Below are 8,850 nucleotides of genomic sequence, written 5' to 3' on the forward strand. Positions count from 1 at the left end.
AACAAGATCAATGGAGATAGGAAGAATGGAGACCAAAAACCCTAGTGGACATGTGATGGTATAATCTTTGTGATTTTTTGAGTTATTTTGCATTGTCTTAGGTTATCTTCATATGTTATGGTGGATCTTTGTTCATTGTTAGGCTAGGGTTTGGTGGTTGAATCCATTTTAGTCTTTCAATATTGTTGTTTATTGCTATCCATTTTCACCATATACAATATGTATGAGATCTTGTAGGTCATTTTTATGTATGATTATGTGTGGAAATTATTGTAAGGTAAAATAGATAGAAAGGTTTTGGCGGAGATATCAGACAAAGCTTAAATTGCTACTGAATCCAACATTGCAGATTCTATTTGAAATAGTACACTATATTGGATTTAACCATCCATTTTGTAGTCAATGGGACTCCAGTTTTGTTGTTGAGAAATGAGCTCTAGGTTGTTGGCCTTCCTGCATGTGCAGGCCCCTATTGTACTAAGTAATATTTATTCATATGGCTAGTGAGTAAATATTGCGGGTCACAAATCCCACCGAGGTTTTTCCCTTGTTGGGTTTCCTCACCAAAATATCTTGTGTTATGGTGTGCATTGATATTGTCTCTCTTATTTCTCTTTACTACATTATTATTTGTTTACCGGTATATTAATTTTGGTTATAGTATTGCAAATAAGTTTAAATCTTTCAATAATCAATCAGACACTGATTCACCCCCCCCCTCTCAATGTCTTTGGGATTAACCAAGTATCTAACAATTGGTATCAAAGCCTAGTCCTCTATTTACAAAAGCTTAACAACTTGAGGAAGATTCTGAAACTAGTACCAATGGAAAATTTAAGACAACAGTTGAAGGAGCTCTTGAATATTTTGATGCTGAAAAATTAAAGAATATCAAACTGGAAGAGGAACTCAGATCTTCTAGGGAATTCATTAAAGCACTTCAATAAACCTGGTCATGGCATAGAGTAAGAGAAAGGAATTGTGTGAGTCATTGCAAAAGCAAGATGATAAAGAAAAGGAGACTCTTAGAGATATTGCAGACAAACTAAGACAAGAGAATAGTAACATGAGGAATGAGATGAGATTATGCAATGATATTGAAGATAGGAAGAAGAATGAGGAAGATTTGATTAGAAGACTTAATGAAAGATCTTATGGATCTATAAAGCTTGGTTATGATAATGACATGCTTAGAACAGAGTTGATTCAGATGCAACATGATAAGGAGGAACTTATGAGACAAGTTAGCACTCTAGAAGGTGAGTTGGTCATGACTAATGAATACAAAGACAAATTCAAAAATAGTTCAGAAAAGCTTGATGATATGCTGAAAAGTCAAAAACCCGATCGAGAAATAATTGGACTTGGATTTGAACATAGAGAGAGTTCCAGTACTGCAAACAATCATGATCATAGTAATCTGGTAAGACAACCTAATGCTTATAAATTCAATGGGAAATGTTTAATTGCAACAAATATGGTCATAGAGCAAATGAGTGTAGATATAGGAATAATCAAAATACAAACTCATCCACCGGTCAATGTTCAAAATGCAATAAATATGGTCATAACTCAGACATGTGTAGAGTGAATGTAAAATGCTATGCTTGTGGTAGATTTGGTCATCTTTCTAATCAATACAAAACTCAAACAGGTCAAGGTTATGGAAAAGAAATTCAGAGAAATAATGTAACTTGTTATGAATGTAACAAGATTGGGCATATTGCAAAATTTTGTAGAAGCAAGAATTCACCGACAAACAACAAAGGATCTAATGAGAAGGGCAAGGAAAAGGTAAATGAAATCAAGCATGAGCTTTCTAAACAATGGATTAAGAAGAGAGATAAAAAAAATGACGACTCTGTCTCTGCACCGGCAAGAGGTTTTTCATCTAACTAAGGAGTAATCCTTAGGGGTAAGGCAGTAAATTTAAAATCATGCTTTTTACCCTCAGATGGTGGTAGGAAGTGGTAATTCTTCTTAACCAGCAGACATGTTAAGTTTTCACTTAACCGGAAAGCATTTAATGTGGTTGTTGGTGAACATTTTGGCTATAAAGTGATAAAATCCCTCATTTTGAATCTCAAAACATTCAAATATTCAAAGAGTGCAAAGAGAGTGAAGGCATTTTGAAGGTGAAGCAGCTAAGACATTTTCAGAGCATTTCAAAGGATTTCACTTGCTAGAAAAGGTATTTATTTTAGTATCATGGCTACTTCATCTTTTGTTCCTAAATTCATTGCAAAACCTATTGTGGTAGAGAATGTTAATAATCCTAGACCCATTTTCAAGATTATTCCTAAGATTGCTAAGCTAGATGATTCCATTGGAGTTTTTTCTAAAATTCCAAAGGGAGTTGCTTTTACTGAAGATCTGAGGATATATATTCATTGCAACTTAAATAATTTAGGGTCTGATGATTTGAAGAACATGTACATAAATGTTATAGCTAATGAACAAGGTTTAATCAAGCTAAAGCATAAGATTGTTGAGGATTTAGGATTTGTTGATATCTTGAACATTCCTGAATTTTTGGATGAGTTAGTTCATCTTGTTCTTAGCAGGGTTCATGGTGAGTTTATGTGGTTAGATTTAGTTTTCAAGATTACTAAGGAGGCAATCATGGTGGTCACTGGTTTACCCTCTTCCGGTACTAGGCCTGACAAAAGGAAGTGTTATGCCTTGCATATCTTTTTCCCCATCAGGCTCTTTGTGTCAAAATTTGGGTCCCCTTTTCTTTTTTTGGTTTTGACCTCAGAACTCTGGAGTCCTAGAGTCCTGAGGTCCCTTTGATTTCCTTTTGGTTTTGACCTCGAAACTCTAGAGTCCCGGAATCCCGAGGTCCCTTTTCTCTTTTGGTTTTGACCTTGGAACTCTGGAGTCCCAGAGTCTCGAGGTCCTTTTTGCTTTCTTTTTGGCTTTCACCTCGGAACTCTAGAGTCCTGGAGTCTTGAGGTCCCTTTGCTTTCTTTTTCAATTTTGACCTCGAAACTCCAGAGTCTCAGAGTCCTGAGGTGGGTCCTCCTCTTTTTGCTTCGAAACCTTGGACCCCCAGAGTTCTAGGGTAGGGTGCTCCTTTCCTCATGTCAAGCTCGGAACCTCGGGACCCTGAAGTCCCGAGGTCGTGTTTAAAACTTTTGTATGGATGGGTTTGTGATGAGCTATAAATAGGGATGATGGACTTTTAAAGTTCATTTGTGCATTTAGAGCTCCTCTTCCCTACCTTCAAGATGTGAACCTCCAGACTTTCGAGCTTTCCTCATCGATTTTGGGCATTTCGATTCACTAGGTTGGTGATTTTCCTTGCTCTTTCTTTTTTTTGGTAGTTTAGTTTTTCTTTTCTCCTCATTTTTTTTTGTCGTGGTTGGTCTTCTTTTTGTTTGCGTACCCTAGTTTTAAGCCTGGACCCCCAGAGTTCCAGGCGGCTTTAGTTTGTTTTAAGCCTGGAACCTGAGACCCCTGGAGTTTCTGGTGGCTTTAGTTTGTTTTAAGCCTACAACCCCAGACCCCTAGAGTTCCAAGAGGCTTCAGTGTGTCCTAAACCCAGAACTTTGGACCCCTAAAGTTCTAGAATTCCTTTTGCACCCAACTTAACTCTAGAACCCCGGATCCCTGGAGTTTTGGATGGCTCCTATGTCACTTGACACCAGAACCCCGGACCCTCGAAGTTTTGGGTGGCCTCCATTTCTTGACCCCAAAACCGTGGAACCCCCGAGTTCTGGGCCCTTCTCCACTTGTGCCTAACCCAGGACCCCGAAGTCCCAAAGTAAATCCACTTCTATTCTTGTTATCAAAGACTGAGGATTTGTGTTATGTTTGCAGGTTCGAGTGGTTAGATGGACTCATCCTCTAGTAAAAGAGGCAAAGAAATTGATAGACTCCCAACCACCATGAAATATCACTATCAAGGATAGGTCCATGTTTCAAAACTAGAGGATCAAGTCAGATGGGTCACAGATACTAAAATTGGCCATATAGAAATTAAGGATATCAAGGCTCAAATGGACAAACCTAGTCTGGAGGCCCTTCATAGGAGAATCAAGAGATCAGGCCTAGTTGAAGCTACTATCTTCCCACAGTCATTATAGATACCAGAGTTCATAATGACCATTTCCCCATTCTATAACCCAAAAATTAGAAAGTGCATAGATGCACAAGGAAACACAGTCTTAGACTTGTGTCCAGATATGCTTGGGTTCATCTTTGGAATCCCAGGGAGGAGGTATTTCTGTTAACTAAAGAAAAGGCCTTAAAGGCATGGAATGACAAAATATTAGCCAGTAAGAGGCACATGAATACAAACTGGTTAGAAGAAGAAAGAATGACAGGTCTCAAGGCAACAAAGATCCTAAGGACGGAATTCAAAGAGCCTCAAAGAGATTTAATCATTATGCTTAGTAGGGCCTTTGTCAAGCCAGATTGCAAGCATTTTCATCCTTGGATGTTCCAATTCATGAGAACCATTTTTATATGGAAACAATACTTTGATTGGCCACAGATCCTCTCTGACAATATCTATAAGCAGATGAAAGAAGTTCAGCATACCCAAAAGTTATTTTTCACTTCATATGTCATCTGGGTAGCTGCTAGGGCTGGAAAGTTTCTAGGGATGCAGGTAGAAGGTCAATTGGGAGAGGAGGAAGGACACAAGAAGATATGGGAGTATTATGCTAAACTCACTCTAGCCAATGCAAAGACTCACTTCAAGAGGGTTAATGATGCTTTCATTTTTCCAATAATAATCAAATTGACAGGAGATGCAAGATGTCGGATTAGCCCAGAGGCCATGGCCATCATCCGAGAGTGGGCATGTTGGTTTATCCAAAACCCATGCTCTACTTACATCAGGGTTAGTGGATTCACAGGTAACCCAATGCTCCTACCTTGATACTACAATGATAGGATAATCTTGCTAGGGTATGTGAGGCAACTTGTGGGCCTCCAATCACTGTTGTCATCAAAACACAAAGCAGGTATCGATTTCTCAGTAACTATTGGATACTTTGTGTGTTCTAAAATACAAGTAGCAAAATTAGCAGAACAAGAGCTTCAAGATTTGAACTTGAAGGAGTATGATCATGCTAGGGAGTTCAATGATCCCTACGGGAAACTTAAACAAGCTATGCCTAAGTCATATGAGGGGCATAGGCCCAACTTGGAGGACTTTTGGGCCAACTTGGAAGATAGTTTCGAGGTTAGGGAGAAGAGCTATAATAGGTTATCTATGCAATAGGTAAGAGATTTTGGAATTGATACTAACCTCCCTAAAGACCTGAGGGATGATGGCGAGTTACTTGGTCCAGTTTATAGGGAATCAAGGATAGATAAAAGGCCCCTCTCCCCAATAAAATGGTCTGCAAGTGATGACACAAATATGGAAAAGGTCTCCCAAGTAGTCATCAATAGGACCAAGCAATGGTTACGCCAGAGGGTAAGGCCCAGCATCTCAAAGGAAAAACAAAAGGAATCCACTTCAGGGGTACCTCAATCAAGGGGCCATAAGGAGTATGCTCAGAAGACAAGGTCAGCCTCAAGGCAAAAGACATCCACTGATCCAAGTGAAGAAGAAAAACCTCAAGAAAATACTGAGGACTTACTAAAGAAGCTCCAAGAAAAGATGAGGGAGTCTATTTTATTAAAGAAGGCAGCAGACCTGGGAGTGACCAATGGGTTGGGGGCGGTAGCACTTGCCAAAGTTCTCCCACCAAGGACAGCTATAAGGCACACTGAAGGAGAGGGTACCTAAGAGCCAGAAGAAAATATAGAAATTATTAAGGAGATACCTTCTCAGCCACCTTCAATAGATGCCACAAATGCTCCAGGCACCAGCGCTCCTACACCACCACTAGTCAATATACCCATAGGGAAGCCTAGAGTGCAAGCCTTTCGGTCTACCATTGAAGAGATAAAAATTAGAAATATTGAGTCTTATTCAGATCAAGAGGAAGAAGATCTTGAGCAACAATGGCCATTGGAAGGAGAGAAGGAAGGGGATGAGGTAGAAGATATAGTGAATGAAAGACTGATTCTAACCCCTCAAGATCAAGAGGACCTCTTTAAGGATATAGAAGCCAGGCAAGGAGAAATAGAGGTAGGAGAGGAAGAAATGGCATTTAATGAAGAGGTTAGTGGAAAATTAGGAGAGTTATATAAGCAACAAGCTCTCCAAATTAATCTAGTCCACTAGATTACCTCACCTCAGGATCCTGGGCAAACAGGAACAAAAGTCAGAGATGACGTAGAGGAGCAGACAGAGGTTCATGTTAGGACTACAAATATAGTGTCACATCGAGGTGATAAGGATGAAGATATACCACAATGGCTGGAGTTTACCTTTGGGAAGAAAAAGAGAAAAGAAGAGCTCCCTAAGGTCACTCTACAACAAGTAATCACTGAGGAGCCACCGAAGGTTATAAAGCTAAAAAATTGTCCATCATTTATCAAAAATAGATTTTGGTGAGGTGATTGTAGATGTGGCAATTCCACACGAAGTTGAGGGACAAGCTTCTCCCAAGTATCAAATATCCTAGGTAAATTTGGGTAAACAAACCAAGTGGGGAGAGCTAGATACTTTGGAGCTAGCCACAAGCGTTGTTAGAGGGCATGTTGAAAAGGAGCATACCTCAAATATGGACCTTAAAGCACAACTAGGGCAATATAAGCAGCTCCTGATCAAAATGAGTAAACCTCTAGAATCTTATAGAGCTGATGACCTACCTTCAACCTCATCACTACCAGAGGGAGAATTAAAGGCACTAGTAAAGGTGACATGAGTGGCTACTGTCGCTAAATATTGGACCTGGGTGAATGTGACTAAGATTAGGTTGTTCTTGCAAAATATGGTGGAAATATACCATAAGGCAGTACAAGAAGGTGGAGCTTTGGCTTCTTGTTCCGCGTAATGGGAGCAGAAGGCAAACATTTTCAATAAATAGTTTCAAGTTTTGAAAAGGATATTGCGGATAGGGGAAGAGATAGTAATAAAGGAAGACCTCTTAGGAGGTGACAACTATAAAAACTTACAGTCCTATGTATACATTTTGGAGCTGAAGATTGAAATGTTTCAGTAGTATATCAAGGATATGACCGAGATTTGGGACCCTCTCCTCAAGGAAATTTTGTCATATGAGAGTTTTGTAAAGAATATGCTAGGACCTTTTGGCCTCAGAATAGCTGATATGGGAATAGTGGACTAGCAACAAGTTTTGAATCAGTAGGATACATATGAGGCACAACACCTAGGACCTGCAGCCTAGTTTGATGTCACCCTTATGGACAGGTACACATATCTAATTACTCAGTGTCAGGAGGTGGCGGACATGATGAAGGAGTTAGAGGAGGGGGGAAACACATGCAAATGAGGTTTTGAAGAAATATAAATTTAGAGTTAGGCATGTAGTTGATCCTCTAGTTCAAGCAGTTGCATGTATAGTTAAAAAATATAAAGCTTTTACCAAGAAATAAGGCAAAGCTTTAATTTTGTATTTTTAGCTACAGCTCCTACTTGAGTTCCAATTTTGAGAGAAATTCTGCATGATTACAAAAATGTGGCTCACCTAGCAGGGTCTTCGTAGTGCTCATGCAATCCCCATTTTGTAGTTGTTAAGTGGAGTGTCAAGGCAGAAACTTGCAAGTTAACTATGACTCCTAGTTTCAGTTCTTAATTTAGGATAGGCTTAATTCCTAAATAGTAGGGTAAAGAACTTCTATAAATTGAGAAGTTAGATTCATTTGTAAGGGTCCCAAATTGATGATTTGTGGCCTACTTAGAAATTTTAGAATAGTTTGTAGATTGCTAAGAAGTTTGAGTTATTTTTGTTATACATTCATTAAGATTAATATGGGAAGCAGCTTGTAGATTGACTGATCTATGTTTATATTCTACTAAATTGTCCTGTGTAATCTAGTAACATCTATTATTTGGAGTTAGCAACATCGTTTAATCTTTTTGTCTATCACTTTATGAATCATATTGCCCACAATAGTGGTGTATGAGAATTATTGTGATAGGCCATATTGTTGATGATTTTATTTCCATAAATTTGTGAAATTGATGATTTTGCAGGTTTTCTGGAGGTCCGTTGTTGAATGTTAACTTGGATAATATTTGATAATTTCTTGGATTGTAGGCAACTAATTGACTAGCTCATTAAGTTGTTATTATATTGGTCTTTATTGTTATTTTCTTGTTCCCCTTCATGCTTTGCATTTTATTTCCCAGTCTTAAACTGTAAAAACACAAAAAAGAAAGCAAGTGCAGTTATCAATAACCAGCAAGATTTAGTCCAACCAGCAGGCCCCTTTACAGGTACAACCACATCAACCATTAGGCTACCCATCACCGTTGTCACCTAAATATAGAGACCTTGGAGTAATGAGTTTTCTCAAACTCATCACTTTTCAAGAGAGGTGGTGAGTGTTCACACTGGCTACTCGACTATTGGTCGGTGTGTCAAAACAGTCGTCAATAGGAAGAAGATCCCAAATAAGGAAGTTATGAGCCTAACCGATGCTACATCTAATAGTAGGTCTCTTAGGGTTAGTGATATCACTGATGAGAATGTGAAATATGTGAGTATGGTGATTGGTTATAGAGTTTCTCATATGAATAGGTTAAATTTTGTTTCTAGTTTGTGTATACAGAGTGAATTTGAGATGGTGAAGAACAGTGCAAAGATTGACATTTGTGAATGACTAAAGGATGAACTGATCGATAATTTGGGGAAGATCAAGGGTGATAAGAAAGGCACCTTAAAATTTGGAAACCTACTTGTATTCCTAATGCTTTATTTCTCAAAGGAGATTCCTGGTATTGGTCACAAGGACTTTTCTTATGACATCCTTGTTGGA

The sequence above is a fragment of the Cryptomeria japonica genome, chromosome 7, assembly GCF_030272615.1.
Source record: "Cryptomeria japonica chromosome 7, Sugi_1.0, whole genome shotgun sequence".
Classification (NCBI taxonomy): domain Eukaryota; kingdom Viridiplantae; phylum Streptophyta; class Pinopsida; order Cupressales; family Cupressaceae; genus Cryptomeria; species Cryptomeria japonica.